The sequence below is a fragment of the Tachypleus tridentatus genome, chromosome 13 (genome assembly GCF_004210375.1).
Source record: "Tachypleus tridentatus isolate NWPU-2018 chromosome 13, ASM421037v1, whole genome shotgun sequence".
NCBI classification, from domain to species: domain Eukaryota; kingdom Metazoa; phylum Arthropoda; class Merostomata; order Xiphosura; family Limulidae; genus Tachypleus; species Tachypleus tridentatus.
The window spans coordinates 184635058-184653385 of NC_134837.1; the positions used below are offsets into that span (position 1 = coordinate 184635058).

The following is an 18328-nucleotide window of genomic DNA, read 5'->3' on the forward strand; positions in this document are numbered from 1 at the left end:
GAATAAAGATCAAGAAGGTAAAATTATTATACATTTTTAAATTCATAAAGCATGCCTTAATTATTAATTATTATACGATATTTTAAATTCGTAAAGCATGCCTTAATTATTAATTATTATACGACATTTTTAAATTCATAAAGCATGCCTTAATTATTAATTATTATACGACATTTTTAAATTCATAAAGCATGCCTTAATTATTAATTATTATACGACATTTTTAAGTTAATAAATCACGCCTTAATTATTAATTATTACACGATATTTTCAAATTCATAAAGCATGCCTTAATTATTAATTATTATACGACATTTTTAAGTTTATAAATCACGCCTTAATTATTAATTATTACACGATATTTTTAAATTCATAAAGCATGCCTTAATTATAAATTATTGTACGACATATTTAAGTTCATAAAGCATGCCTTAATTATAAATTTTTATACATTTTTAAATTCATAAAGCATGCCTTAATTATATATTATTATACGACATTTTTAAATTCACACAGCATGCCTTATTTCTACAAAAGCAGGACAAATCCAGCCGCTTTCCATGATGCACACATGCACTCTGAATGTACCATTTTACAAAAGACGAACGAAACAGTCAGTAACTTATTATCAGATTATCATCAAAACTAGATAGCTATATATATAAGATGTAACTAATACATCTAAGTTAATACATCGATCTATTATTTACATGTCGTGAAATAAAAACTTATGGCGATAAGATTCACCAGTTCGATACTCTTAATGTGGACGACGTTTTCGGCTGTAATCCCAACACTAGGCAGGAAAGATATCCTGAACATTAATTAAAAGCAATATTCTTTCTTTACTTTCTTTAATGCATTGAACCCTTAATTAGTTAATGTAGGTTTTTATTGTGGGATATAAGTAAGTATAATCTAATTCTTGAAGTCTGTCTCCGCGAGAAACTAATAAGAAAAGTAAAAATAAACTTTTTTTTTTTTTTCCAAATATCCAACAGTAATTTAGGTTTTCTCGTGATAAGACTTCCAACTTGTACCACTCAAATAGTCTCCCCAGCGGGTCACCGGTACGTTTATGGATCTGTATCTTGGGGTCCATTTCTCGTGGTGGATAGATAGAATACATTGCAGCTTTGTGTGAAAAACATAACAAATAAAAATAAAATATCAAACAAACATATTCCCTATTCTTGGCAAATGTTAAAGATACGTTAGGAACTAATTAAAAAATCACACTTTAAAAATAGACCCGTTTTTAAACATCTTAGTTTTGTAAAAACGCCTTTCAGTTAATAATAAAAAAAAACATTGTGATTAAATATAAACTAATTATCTAACACGATCATACCCTTGGCGAAACTTGAACCACCAACAGATTTTCTTCGGAAAGGTTTCATAAATTTCTTCTCGTGACTAACATGCTGCCGAGAAACAACAAAACAAATCAACATCCATGTGAACCAGAATTTTTATATCTCAGCTCTTTAGTTTAAAATATTCTTGAGTTGTGTTATTTAAAGTAATGAATACTCAAACATATGGATATGTTTTGAAGGTTAACATTATAAAAACTAAACACGTTTTACATAAGCAAATTGAAAGTAATGTTATTACCCTTTCGTAGAAACTTTCGTTGTTTGAAATTGTTGTCTAGGATGATTTACAGGAAGTTCAAATTATAAGCCCCCCCTCGCACTCGTAAGTTTCTTCCGTATGGATAACGTAAAGCCCCCTCGCACACGTAAGTTTCTTCCGTATGGATAACGTTAAGCCCCCCTCACACACGTAAATTTCTTCCGTATGGATGACGTTAAGCCCTCCTCACACGTAAGTTTCTTCCGTATGGATGACGTTAAGCCCCCCTCACACGTAAGTTTCTTCCGTATGGATAACGTTAAGCCCCCCTCACACACATTTAATTTGTAGCATTAAAACATTTTAGTTCTCTGACAGTACTTGCGTCGTACATCACGTATCCGTGTTATTTGAAGTCAAACAGACGAAAATTGCACAAAGAATTTCCTCGATACAGCGATAGTGTAGGAATTCTGGGTTTACACCTAACTCGGTATCTATAACGTGTTCTTAGTTGTTCCAAGGAATCTGTCTGCGTTTCGATTGACAACTTTAATTAATATGTTAACTTGTTATAACGTAAATGAAGCGATTTTAATTTAGGCTATTAAACCACTAATTAAAGTCTATTAATTTTACTTCCGCGTTTCGCAGTGATTACACGAGTTCCATAATCACACTTCTACTTTCTAATTAAATTAGCTTTGAATGTAAGTAAACACAGTGAAGTAGCTGTCATCTCATACATTCAAAGTAACCAAATGTTAACAACATGTGTTACGTTGCGTCTCGCTGCGGAAATGATACGTACTTAGTCAGGGCCAATCACTTCTATATCGACAGTCCACAAAACTCGTTTGTGAAATTAGTAAACGTGATTAAAGAAACAATTAAATTGAAAAAGTATCGGCGAACATAAAATAAAACAAACATAAAAGAAATCTTGATGTTTGTTCCAATGTTAATGTGAACTCTTTAAATAAGGTACTGACGCCCCTGCATTGTTAACCAGTGAATTATCAGTTTAAACTTATGAACATAAAACAAAATTTTCATTAGCAACAAATGTACCAATTTTTTTTAATGAAAGAAAGAGGGAGAAGAAATCCACGACCTTATCGAGATTGTTCGAGAACAATTTCTAATGAATTAGTAACGTAGTACAATGAAACTAGTGGACCACCTCTCACTCGTAAGTTAATAATGAGTGAATCTTGAACTATTGTCTTGGTTACATACATAAACACGAACCTTTTTGATTTCATCAGCGCTGTTCGAGAAGGGAAACCTTAAAGCCAAACTGTTTATTCGAGTCATCTTTCGCCCACTGCCTCCTGATGCTTCACTGCCAAGACTCCCAAGGCTGTGAGACGTTCTTGGGTTTCCTATTGGATCCCATGGGTAGTGGCTTTCGTCATGGTCGTTTAGCTTGTACCACCGGGGCTGATCTTCTAATATAGTTTCGTCTGAAACGTCCACCAACGTTGCTGATTATTTTATGAAGTCATTCAGAAAATCTAAGCCTTAGTTTGGAACTGGAGTAACTAATCGCTGCGCCATTAACGTAAATACAGATCACCACTTGAATCTCTGTAAATATTACACTTTCGGGTAACCTATGGTGGTAACCTACACTATTTTTACTTTCATTGTATGTAGGTTATTGTGGCATATTAATAAACTTCCGTTTCCAATTCGAAGAAACTATGTAAGGCGAAATAATGCGTTGGTTATCGTTTCATGTGATGCGCAACTTGAGCCACGTATGTAGCGTGTCTCAATGGTGTGTCAGAGTTGTGTGTCACAGACATAACGATTGTTTGTTTGTTCATTTTGAATTTTCGCGCAAAGCTACACGAGGGCTATCTGCGCTAGCCGTCCCTAATTTATCAGTGTAAGACTAGAGAGAAGGCAGCTAACCATCACCACCCACCGCCAACTCTTGGGCTACTCTTTTACCAACGAATACTGGGATTGACCGTCACATTATAACGCCTCCACAGCTAAAAGGGCGAGCATGTTTGGTGAGACAGGGATTCGAACCTGCGACCCTCGGATTATGATTCGAGCTCCCTAATCACCTGGTTAGGCAGGGCCCAGACATGACGAAACATGAACAACGGAATTCTAAATAATAGCTAACCTGATAAATCCAAAACAATTTCTCCCAGGAATTCGTTCGGCCGGTAAATGTCGTAGTTCCAAACGCTGATTTCAAAGAACCTGTTGGGGAGATCTTGAGGAGGGACATCAGGGTAGACCATGGTTTGCTTCCACTCTGGATTACTGCATCTGGAGAAGTAGCGGGTTCTCCTCAGGTTCGCCATGCTACACAGTTAAAAATCACACAATTTAAGAAGCAGGCAAACGTCACTTATCTACAAGGTAGTTTTTAACATTTATCCTTTAAATTACCCTTCCTCTTTACTTTTTGTAGAGTATAAAAGTAAGAAACATTTATGTAAATAGAATGTTCCTTTGTGAATTCACTACCTTGCTACTAGGCTATCTATAAGGTTTCTAACAGATACGTTTCTACTGATGAAATTAGCACTGTTTTTCCTGTTTCTTTGCATATATTTTTTTTAAATATTGGTGTAATGACACACCAACAGAGACGATCTGGACTGGATATCGTAAGCACTGGATTGATTTTAGAACTGAAATACTAAGTTGTATATTGTGTTAATATGTACATTCACCCTGTGGAAACGTTAAACACGTTTTCCATTAACAATTTTCTCATAATCTGTTATCTACAGTTGGTTTCTTCATAATTTGTTATCTGCAGTTGGCTTCTTCAACTGTGCTTTCTACAGCTGGTTTCTTCACACTGAGTTCTCTACAGCTGGTGTCTTCACACATTGTTTAATCTAGTTGCTTTCTCATTACTGTGTTTTCTGCAGTTGATTTCTTCACACTGTGTTTTCTATTGCTGGTTTCTCAACACTGTTTTATCCAGCTGGATTCTTTACACTTTGTTTTCTGTAGTGTTGGTTTCTTCACACTGTGTGAAGAAACAAACTATAATGTGTTTTATATAGCTGGTTTCCTCACACTTTGTTTTCTGTAATCGGTTTCTTCACACTGTTTTTATAGTTGGTGTCTTCACAATGTGTCTTCTATAGGTGGTTTCTTCACACTGTGTTTTTTATAGTAGGTTTCTTCACTGTGTGAAGAAACTAAATATATAAAACACAGAGTGAAGAAACCCACTATAGAAATGACAGTGTGAAAACACCAGCTACAGAAAACACTGTGTGAAGAAACCAGCTATATAAAACACATTATAGTTTGTTTCTTCACACTTTGTTCTCTTTAGTTGGTTTCTTCACATTCTGTTTTCCATAGCTGGTTTTTCATGATGTGTTTTCCACAGATAGTTTGTTCACACATTGTTTTCTGTTGTTAGTTTCTTCACACTGTTTTCTACAGCTGTTTTTCCATAATGTGTTTTCTATAGTTGGTTTCTTAACACTGTTTTCTACAGCTGGTTTGTTCACATATTGTTTTCTAAAGCTGGTTTCTTCATAATATGTTTTCTATAGTTGGTGTTGAAATACACTTCGTTTGACTAAATGTTTATATTTCTTATTCATTAATGAAGACTTTTTTTTTAGAAAAGCAGAAATTGAGATGGTTCATCTTTCTCACGTTGACCTCTATCATCAGGGCCGATTTCTATTTCACTTAAGCTGCATGAGAACTATCTGGACTAGTTGTCCCTTATTTAGCTGCCTTCCATCTAGTCTTTTAATGGTAACTCTTCCACCGCTAAGTTTTGGGCTACTTTTTTACCAACAAATAGTGGGATTGACCGTCACATAATATCGATCGTACAGCTGAAAGGACAAATATGCTTGGTGGGACGGGGATTCGAACCAGCGACCCTCAAGTTGCGAGTCAATGGTCCTAACCACCTGCCCATGCCAGGGCCCTTTTGTCACGGATTCTAGAACTTCACAACATTCTTGACAAAGATCTGTGCACAAATCGGACATTTTTGGGTTGTATCCTTCACATGTTGATGAACCACTTCAGTGTATGTACTTCTATGCTTTCAAACCTAAGTCCACATGTTCATTCAGGACCTCTGTTTGTAGTTGAGTGAGTCGTTTGTAATTATTATAAATGTTTAGATTCTTACAGGTAGTTTACGTAAGTACAACGCCCACGGTGGACAGAGCAAACAGCCAGCCAGACGTGGCTTCCCTCTGATGAACAAACAATCAAAAGGTATGGTCCACATCCCCTTCTGGTGTTTGTTTCATATTATCTGGGCTAATAGTGGTCATCAATGCATCATGTTTTCAATGTGACAACGGCAAGGTTATGTATTTCAGGACGGCTGGTATGGGTGTTAACACTTTTACTAATAAAGCAGAGAACAACCTTCCTAGGTCATCGACAAGTTAGTAAGGAGAGAGTTTGCAACTGACTGTTGCCGGGCACATGTTTTAAGGATGAGAGTGTAAACAGATACGGGATTGTAGGGGGCGTTGCAGTTAGATGTTAGGTTATTAATTATTATAGGTGTAAAAAAAAACTATATAAAGGAATACCTTTATACCTATAATAATTAATAACAAAGTTGAAACGTTATTCTCTGCTTTATTAGTAAAAGTGTTAATACCCATACCAACCGTCCTGAGATATATTTTCACTTCAAGTGGTTTTCTCGTCATCACGAATGACAAGGTCAGTTCTTTGATACAACTGTACGCTTACCTGATTTGTTTTCTTCAAGGAACAATGATTTCCAGGTCGTGTGCAGACTCATTAATAAATAAAATTAATACTAAAGACTAAGTTGAAAATAGAGCAAAATATGATATTTTTTATCTAAACATTCCTGGTTTGTGTAGAAACTTCGTAAACTTTAAGTCCTAAGTCTCAAGTGCTGGTGGAAGTCTTACAAGTCCTATTGTGTGGTTACTTTGTTTTACCCAAAAGTATAACAGACGTTTTAGCAAAGCAAGAACTGGATAAATGAGTTGAAAGACGAAACTTTGATACATTGTTATCATAATTAAAATAAAAACACTGTGACATGACAAGACTTGTTCTACGATGTGGCGACACGTGTCTTATCATCCAGTGAAGATGGGGACAGTTAGACATAATTTGTTGTTAATCAACATATTATCCTTAGGTCTTCATACCATAAGACATTTCGGCAGTGATGAGGCAACATGTTAAGTTAATAATTATAATTAAATACGAACCCTTGGTTAGCCAGAAGGTAACCAGTTTGTCTGTGGTCACTATAGGAGCTTTACTCAGATCAGAGGTCAGGTAAACTAAAACATGTCTGTTTTTCAGAGTATTTCATTGACAAGCTTCAGCTTTCACAGTAATGTTTTTACTTTGTTTTTGGTGAGCCCTTGGATACCGCTGGGTTGATCTTGTAGACAGTCAGTTACCAGAAGGTATGGTTGAATCCATTAAAGTGACCACCTTGGACAATAACAAACCCTTGAAAGCTGCCCAGTTTACTTTTTTTACGGAGTAGGCAAAATTTCGTTATCCTGTCTGGTAAGTCACAAATCCAAGGCCTACTTTAGTGGTTACTTTGGTTCTATGAACTTCCGGTTATCTTCCGTCCACGAGAAAATCAGTGATTTAGACCTTATTCTGAATTACCCTTGAATAATAAACTGGAAAAAAAGAAGTTTGGTATGTCAAGCCCTTGTAAAAATGACATGTCCCAATTCAACCTGGAATGGGTTTCCAGTTGTTAGTTCGTTCTTGCTATAAAAGAGTCACTGATGCTTTGATGTCTGGAGTGACTTTCATACGTCCATCTTGTCCACTCAAAGAGGAATGACCTGGTCTGTACCTGCCACCGAATACGACTCGGTGTTAAAACACTGAAGATTTATGGTGTATAATATTGATTAGGGTGCTATTGTATAATTCAATTGTTTTGTTCTTATAAGCACTTTGCTCTACTAAAGTCTAATCCAATTAGCTACGTCTGAGTCACACAGAGGACGTACCTTTCCTAGTGAGCCACTATAGTTGTGATAATTTCCAAAACACTTATTTTACTTTCGCTTAGTGCAGTTTTTAAGTATAGTTTTGAAAACTAAGAAGCAGAAGCAAATTTGGAAGACACTCACAATTTGAGTGTTACTAATAACAATGATTTTAAGTTTGTGAACAATTTGGAGGAAATGTTTGTACAAAAGTAACTTACCTCCTGTCAGGTAAAAGGTAACACTTAACGAAAGGGTCTGGTAGACCACTGTTGTCTCTAGCTGTCACTAAAGCACGTGCTCGCAATATTGTTATGTAAAGAATGCTTTCTTTGGAGTCGTACCAAACTTGAAGCTGAAAACGTTAGAAACAGTACAATACTTTAACTCACTGATAAGTTTATAGATGCTGTGTAACTGCCTAAAAAACTTGTAAGTTAGTTTTAATATACAGTTTCAACCGGAGATTTATTCTCATATGTATGTGTATATGTACACATGTACATTGTATCACACAACCATACAATACAATGTTCAATACAAAACGAGGATTCCTTGTACAAATAAAATGTCGTTTTATAATCGAGTCATCAAATAAAAAACTTAAAATATTAAATACCATGTTACTGATAAGCCAATAGATATTAAATACCATATTACTGATACAGCCAATAGATATGAAATACCATATTACTGATACAGCCAATAGATATTAAATACCACATTACTGATACAGATGCTAGATATTAAATACCATGTTACTGATACAGCCGCTAGATATTAAATACCATGTTACTGATACAGCAAATAGATATTAAATACCATGTTACTGATACAGCCGCTAGATATTAAATACCACATTACTGATACAGCCAATAGATTTTAAATACCATATTACTGATACAGCCAATAGATATTAAAATACCATATTACTGATACAGACGCTAGATATTAAATACCATATTACTGATACAGCCAATGGATATTAAATACCATATTACTGATACAGCAAATAGATATTAAATACCATGTTACTGATACAGCCGCTAGATATTAAATACCACATTACTGATACAGCCAATAGATATTAAAATACCATATTACTGATACAGCCAATAGATATTAAATACCATATTATTGATACAGCAAATAGATATTAAATAACATATTACTGATACAGCCGCTAGATATTAAATACCACATTACTGATACAGCCGCTAGATATTAAATACCACATTACTGATACAGCCAATAGATATTAAAATACCATATTACTGATACAGCCAATAGATATTAAATACCGTATTACTGATACAGCAAATAGATATTAAATAACATATTACTGATACAGCCGCTAGATATTAAATACCATATTACTGATACAGCCGCTAGATATTAAATATCATATTACTGATACAGCCAATAGATATTAACTACCATATTATCCATAAGCCGATAGATATTAAATATAATACAGGGTGTTAGGAAAGTCACTGTGCACTTATATATTTATTAACAGACATGTTTCAATATAGAATACAGGAGGTAAATATGAATGACAATTATAAACAATGTTGAAAGTGACCCCAGTTGACATCAATACAGACTTGGATCCTTCTTGTTTTGTTTCTAAACACCACTATCAGTTGCTGGCTTGAAATAGACTGAATAAAATATGATTACAAAACTGCACAGTGACTTTCCGAACACCCTGTATTATCTTTAACTGTATCAAATGGAAAAAGGAACAAGATTATATTAATTTGATGTTGAGAAGTAAATATAAGCTGGAACATTGTGTATTTTACCGTTTTTATTATTTCCGGAACATTGTGTATTTTACCGCTTTTATTCTTTCCGGAACATTGTGTATTTTACCGCTTTTATTCTTTCCGGAACATTGTGTATTTTACCGCTTTTATTCTTTCCAGAACATTGTTCATTTTGCCGTTTTTATTATTTCCGGAACATTGTTCATTTTACCATTCTTTCTTCTTACTTTTCAGCACAGAGCATACAAACTGAACAAAAGACATCTCGTCTCAGGTATAGGAATTATAATAAAAATTTCTCGAAAAATTTTAACACGATTTTCACATACTTTTATCTAACGAAATTAATCCTATCTTCACACCAAACATGCTCGTCCTTTCAGCCGCGTGGGTGTTATAATGTTACAATCAACACTTGGCGGTGGGTGGTGATGACTAGCTGCCTTCCCTCTAGTCTTACACTGCTAAATTAGGAACGGCTAGCTTAGATAGCCCTCGTGTAGCTTTGCGCGAAATTCAAAACAAACAAACAAACAATCCAAGAAAGACGACCAAGACAAGAATGTTAATGACGTCACGTTACTGAAATTATGATTCGCTCAATGAACAAAAATTATCGCTTAAACACAATATTTTATCAAAAAAACAAACAAACTGTAAGTTTATTAGAGAACGTAGAAGACTCAGTAGACTTGTCATGTATCCCAGAGACCATATGGAACAATTGCATACAAGCGGAACAAAAGTATTGGCGCTTCACACACAAGAAATTAAATAAATATTTTCTCTTCCAAAGCAGTATACCTCGCTGTTTAATTCTGTACAGTCATGTGAAAAAGTTAGGACACCCTATAAAAGCCTGTGTATATTTGTAACATTTTGGATATATAGATATTTAATCTCAATTTTAACCATACTGAAAGATTATAGGAATATAACTAAACAATTAAAACTGAAGAAAAGACTTTTCAAGATGTTCTGCAAATGTAATTCTACAAAAATGCATATTCTAACTGAGGAAAAGTTAGGACACCCCCATATTTATTCCCAGTTAAGATGGCTCAAATCACACACAGGTGTATCACACCAGGTGCACATGATTAGAAAATCGTTTCTCAGCATTTTGAATGAGGCTTGCCCTATTTAAACCTCAGACATTTAATTTGGTGTGCTCCTGACTGTTGAAGTGAGAGTGAGCACCATGGTGAGAGCAAAAGAGTTGTTTGAGGCCTTCAGAAAAAAAAATTGTAGCAGCTTATGAGTCTGGTAAGGGATTTAAAAAAATCCCAAAAAGATTTTGAAATCAGCCGTTCCACTGTCCGGAAAATAGTCAACAAGTGGAGGGCTTTCAAAATAACTGCCAACATGCCCAGGTCTGGTGGTCCAAGCAAGTTCACCCCGAGAGCAAACCGCAAGATGCTAAAAGAGGTCTCCAAACACCCAAGCATGTCATCACTGGACCTGCAGCAGGCTCTGGCTACTGTTGATGTGAAAGTGCATGCCCCCATGGGAGGTGTGCAAGGAGGAAATCTTTGCTGTCTAAGAGAAACATCAAGGCCAGACTGAGGTTTGCCAGAGAGAATATAGACAAAGACCAGGACTTCTGGAATAATGTTCTTTGGACAGATTAGTTCAAAATTGAATTATTTGGACACCAGAACAGAGGACATGTTTGCCGTAAACCAAATACAGCATTCCAGGCAAAGAATCTCATACCAACTGTGAAGCATGGAGATGGAAGTGTCATGGTTTGGGGCTGCTTTGCTGCAGCAGGACCCGGACAGCTCACAATCATAGAATCCACCATGAATTCTACTGTGTATCAGAGGGTGCTTTAGGAACATGCAAGTCCATCTGTAAGGAAATTAAAGCTGAAGTGGAACTGGACCCTGCAACACGACAATGACCCAAAAATATAAAAGTAAATCCACCAAGGACTGGCTGAAAACTAAGAAATGGAGAGTCCTGGAATGGCCGAGTCAAAGCCCAGATCATAATCCCATTGAGATGCTGTGAGGTGACTTGAAACGGGTTGTACATGCAAGAAAACCCTCAAACATCTCACAGCTGACAATATTCTGCATTGAAGAGTGGGGCAAACTTTCTTCAGACCGATGTCAGAAACCGGCAGATGGCTACAAGAAGCGTCTCACTGTAGTATTTCAGCCAAAGGGGGTAACACTAGCTATTAGGGGGTAGGGTGTCCTAACTTTTTCCTCGGTTCGGATATGCATTTTTGTAGCATGACATTTATAGAAGATATTGAAAAGTCTTTTCTTCAGTTTTAATTGTTTAGTTATATTCCTATAATCTCTCAGTATTGTTAAAATTGAGATTAAATATCTATATATCCAAAAATGTTACAAAAATACACAGGCTTTCATAGGGTGTCATAATTTTTTTCACATGACTGTAAATCAAGAAATAAAGTAAATGTCCGTAAAGCCAATCATCGATTGTTTTATTTTAATTTGTAACTGGAACTTGGTTTATAGAAAATTGTTATCAGCTGCCCTGAAACCCCCTATTTACCAGATTTGGTATGGGCTAGTGATTAGAGCGCTTGACTCGCAATCTGTGGGTTACAAGTTTGAAACTCTGTCACCAAATATACTAAGTCTTTCAGTAATTGAGATGTTATAATATTATGGCCAGTCCCACTATTTGTTAATAACAGAGTAGCCCAAGAGTTGGCTTTCCTCCAGTCTATTTGCTAAATTAAGAACTGCTAGCACAGACAGCCCTCGTGTAGTTTTGTCTGCTTTTTGTTCTTGTCGCTAGCTAAATAAGCGATTTGTTTAATTCAGAATAAAATAACCAATTCGGCTATTTACGCATCTCAAGTACTGCATTTTAAAAAAAAATAATTTTATTAGAAATATTAAATAACCCAGATATCAACAGTGTCCTCCCATTCTTAACAATCAAGGCACGGAAACGTACTAAACACGGTAACCCTAACTATTGTATTATAATATTTATAATCCAATGGTGTGGAAGTGTAGCACATTGTGATGGTTACATTCCAAGCGAAAAGTAACGTGATTTTCGATTGAATGACCAGATATTATAAGTTTGTTTTTAACATATTTATCAGTCTATTAGCTTCAGGTTTTAGGCATTTATTAGTTTGTCAAAAACATAGATAAACAAGTGTTATATAACGTTAAAAACTGATATCATGTTTCTTCGAGTGGCAAACAGAAGAAATCATTAAATGATAGACCTAATAAAAATTAACAAACTCATGGTTTTGTTGGTGGACCAGGCACTTATGTGTTAACTGCTCTAGTTTGTGAACCGAAACCTAAAGTAATGGAGAATTACTATTTTTGTTTTATTACAGATTTGCCAAAAACGACGAACAACAGCGGTTATTATTAGCCAATTAAAATTACAAGTCAATTGGACACCAAATACCATGATCATATGGGCAAAACAATCGAGTACTTCAAGATGCCAGAAAACAGTTGAAAGTGCAAAGCCACTTGCTTAAAAAGGATGTCACTGTTTCATCAAAAGCCTCAAAAGTTTCCTTGGAAGCATGTTATTTTATTAGGAAAAGCATGAAGCCACACAATATAGGAAACACATTAGTTCTTCTTGGCGCCACAAAGATGTGTGACGTCACGAGACGTAAAGAGAGAGATGACGAGACCCTGAGGTCTGTTTCATGCAACACCGTCGCGAGGGCTATTAATGTAAACCTAGGCACAAAATTCCAACTGATAAAAAAACATCCATAATAGTTCGAAATTCAACACACAACTTCATGAAATCACTGATGTATATGATAACACACATCCAGAATAGTCCGAAATTCAACATATAACTTCATGAAATCACTGACGTATATGATAACACACATCCAGAATAGTCCGAAATTCAACATATATCTTCATGAAACCACTGACGTATATGATAACACACATCCAGAATAGTCCGAAATTCAACATACAACTTCATGAAACCACTGACGTATATGATAACACACATCCAGAATAGTCCGAAATTCAACATACAACTTCATGAAATCACTGATGTATATGATAACACACATCCAGAATAGTCCGAAATTCAACATACAACTTCATGAAATCACTGATGTATATGATAACACACATCCAGAATAGTCCGAAATTCAACATATAACTTCATGAAATCACTGACGTATATGATAACACACATCCAGAATAGTCCGAAATTCAACATATATCTTCATGAAACCACTGACGTATATGATAACACACATCCAGAATAGTCCGAAATTCAACATATATCTTCATGAAACCACTGACGTATATGATAACACACATCCAGAATAGTCCGAAATTCAACATATAACTTCATGAAACCACTGACGTATATGATAACACACATCCAGAATAGTCCGAAATTCAACATACAACTTAATGAAACCACTGACGTATATGATAACACACATCCAAAATAGTCCGAAATTCAACATACAACTTCATGAAACCACTGACGTATATGATAACACACATCCAGAATAGTCCGAAATTCCACATACAACTTCATGAAACCACTGACGTATATGATAAAACACATCCAGAATAGTCCGAAATTCAACATATATCTTCATGAAACCACTGACGTATATGATAACACACATCCAGAATAGTCCGAAATTCAACATACAACTTCATGAAACCACTGATGTATATGATAACACACATCCAAAATAGTCCGAAATTCAACATATAACTTCATGAAACCACTGACGTATATGATAACACACATCCAGAATAGTCCGAAATTCAACATACAACTTCATGAAACCACTGACGTATATGATAACACACATCCAGAATAGTCCGAAATTCAACATACAACTTCATGAAACCACTGACGTATATGATAACACACATCCAGAATAGTCCGAAATTCAACATATATCTTCATGAAACCACTGATGTATATGATAACACACATCCAGAATAGTCCGAAATTCAACATATATCTTCATGAAACCACTGACGTATATGATAACACACATCCAGAATAGTCCGAAATTCAACATATAACTTCATGAAACCACTGACGTATATGATAACACACATCCAGAATAGTCCGAAATTCAACATACAACTTCATGAAACCACTGACGTATATGATAACACACATCCAGAATAGTCCGAAATTCAACATACAACTTCATGAAATCACTGATGTATATGATAACACACATCCAGAATAGTCCGAAATTCAACATATAACTTCATGAAATCACTGACGTATATGATAACACACATCCAGAATAGTCCGAAATTCAACATATAACTTCATGAAATCCACTGACGTATATGATAACACACATCCAGAATAGTCCGAAATTCAACATATATCTTCATGAAACCACTGACGTATATGATAACACACATCCAGAATAGTCCGAAATTCAACATATATCTTCATGAAACCACTGACGTATATGATAACACACATCCAGAATAGTCCGAAATTCAACATACAACTTCATGAAACCACTGACGTATATGATAACACACATCCAGAATAGTCCGAAATTCAACATACAACTTCATGAAACCACTGACGTATATGATAACACACATCCAGAATAGTCCGAAATTCAACATACAACTTCATGAAACCACTGACGTATATGATAACACACATCCAGAATAGTCCGAAATTCCACATACAACTTCATGAAACCACTGACGTATATGATAAAACACATCCAGAATAGTCCGAAATTCAACATATATCTTCATGAAACCACTGACGTATATGATAACACACATCCAGAATAGTCCGAAATTCAACATACAACTTCATGAAACCACTGACGTATATGATAACACACATCCAGAATAGTCCGAAATTCAACATATAACTTCATGAAACCACTGACGTATATGATAACACACATCCAAAATAGTCCGAAATTCAACATACAACTTCATGAAACCACTGATGTATATGATAACACACATCCAGAATAGTCCGAAATTCAACATATAACTTCATGAAACCACTGACGTATATGATAACACACATCCAGAATAGTCCGAAATTCAACATACAACTTCATGAAACCACTGACGTATATGATAACACACATCCAGAATAGTCCGAAATTCAACATATATCTTCATGAAACCACTGATGTATATGATAACACACATCCAGAATAGTCCGAAATTCAACATATATCTTCATGAAACCACTGATGTATATGATAACACACATCCAGAATAGTCCGAAATTCAACATATAACTTCATGAAACCACTGACGTATATGATAACACACATCCAGAATAGTCCGAAATTCAACATACAACTTCATGAAACCACTGACGTATATGATAACACACATCCAGAATAGTCCGAAATTCAACATATATCTTCATGAAATCACTGACGTATATAATAACACACATCCAGAATAGTCCGAAATTCAACATATATCTTCATGAAATCACTGACGTATATGATAACACACATCCAGAATAGTCCGAAATTCAACATATATCTTCATGAAACCACTGATGTATATGATAACACACATCCAGAAGAGTCCGAAATTCAACATATATCTTCATGAAACCACTGATGTATATGATAACACACATCCAGAAGAGTCCGAAATTCAACATACAACTTCATGAAACCACTGATGTATATGATAACACACATCCAGAATAGTCCGAAATTCAACATATATCTTCATGAAATCACTGACGTATATGATAACACACATCCAGAATAGTCCGAAATTCAACATACAACTTCATGAAACCACTGACGTATATGATAACACACATCCAGAATAGTCCGAAATTCAACATACAACTTCATGAAACCACTGACGTATATGATAACACACATCCAGAATAGTCCGAAATTCAACATATATCTTCATGAAACCACTGACGTATATGATAACACACATCCAGAATAGTCCGAAATTCAACATATAACTTCATGAAACCACTGACGTATATGATAACACACATCCAGAATAGTCCGAAATTCAACATATATCTTCATGAAACCACTGACGTATATGATAACACACATCCAGAATAGTCCGAAATTCAACATATATCTTCATGAAACCACTGATGTATATGATAACACACATCCAGAATAGTCCGAAATTCAACATATAACTTCATGAAACCACTGACGTATATGATAACACACATCCAGAATAGTCCGAAATTCAACATATAACTTCATGAAACCACTGACGTATATGATAACACACATCCAGAATAGTCCGAAATTCGACATATATCTTCATGAAACCACTGATGTATATGATAACACACATCCAGAATAGTCCGAAATTCAACATATATCTTCATGAAACCACTGACGTATATGATAACACACATCCAGAATAGTCCGAAATTCAACATATAACTTCATGAAACCACTGACGTATATGATAAAACACATCCAGAATAGTCCGAAATTCAACATATATCTTCATGAAACCACTGACGTATATGATAACACACATCCAGAATAGTCCGAAATTCAACATACAACTTCATGAAACCACTGACGTATATGATAACACACATCCAAAATAGTCCGAAATTCAACATATAACTTCATGAAACCACTGACGTATATGATAACACACATCCAAAATAGTCCGAAATTCAACATACAACTTCATGAAACCACTGATGTATATGATAACACACATCCAGAATAGTCCGAAATTCAACATATAACTTCATGAAACCACTGACGTATATGATAACACACATCCAGAATAGTCCGAAATTCAACATACAACTTCATGAAACCACTGACGTATATGATAACACACATCCAGAATAGTCCGAAATTCAACATATATCTTCATGAAACCACTGATGTATATGATAACACACATCCAGAATAGTCCGAAATTCAACATATATCTTCATGAAACCACTGATGTATATGATAACACACATCCAGAATAGTCCGAAATTCAACATATAACTTCATGAAACCACTGACGTATATGATAACACACATCCAGAATAGTCCGAAATTCAACATACAACTTCATGAAACCACTGACGTATATGATAACACACATCCAGAATAGTCCGAAATTCAACATATATCTTCATGAAATCACTGACGTATATGATAACACACATCCAGAATAGTCCGAAATTCAACATATATCTTCATGAAATCACTGACGTATATGATAACACACATCCAGAATAGTCCGAAATTCAACATATATCTTCATGAAACCACTGATGTATATGATAACACACATCCAGAAGAGTCCGAAATTCAACATATATCTTCATGAAACCACTGATGTATATGATAACACACATCCAGAAGAGTCCGAAATTCAACATACAACTTCATGAAACCACTGATGTATATGATAACACACATCCAGAATAGTCCGAAATTCAACATATATCTTCATGAAATCACTGACGTATATGATAACACACATCCAGAATAGTCCGAAATTCAACATACAACTTCATGAAACCACTGACGTATATGATAACACACATCCAGAATAGTCCGAAATTCAACATACAACTTCATGAAACCACTGACGTATATGATAACACACATCCAGAATAGTCCGAAATTCAACATATATCTTCATGAAACCACTGACGTATATGATAACACACATCCAGAATAGTCCGAAATTCAACATACAACTTCATGAAACCACTGACGTATATGATAACACACATCCAGAATAGTCCGAAATTCAACATATATCTTCATGAAACCACTGACGTATATGATAACACACATCCAGAATAGTCCGAAATTCAACATATATCTTCATGAAACCACTGATGTATATGATAACACACATCCAGAATAGTCCGAAATTCAACATATAACTTCATGAAACCACTGACGTATATGATAACACACATCCAGAATAGTCCGAAATTCAACATATAACTTCATGAAACCACTGACGTATATGATAACACACATCCAGAATAGTC

At 35.1% G+C, this 18328-nt stretch overlaps 1 pseudogene across 1 annotated transcript in view; it reads right to left on the reverse strand.

Annotated features, from left to right (window-relative positions):
* LOC143237701 (uncharacterized) overlaps window positions 1-18328 on the reverse strand; it is a 65818-nt pseudogene that overhangs the window by 10737 nt on the left and 36753 nt on the right. Inside the window, exons 12-15 of the transcript XR_013020200.1 lie at window positions 7778-7911; window positions 3722-3906; window positions 2830-3044; window positions 1352-1424 (exon numbers count right to left, since the gene is read on the reverse strand). The product of XR_013020200.1 is annotated as an uncharacterized LOC143237701 (transcript). The remainder of the gene's footprint in view (window positions 1-1351; window positions 1425-2829; window positions 3045-3721; window positions 3907-7777; window positions 7912-18328) is intronic.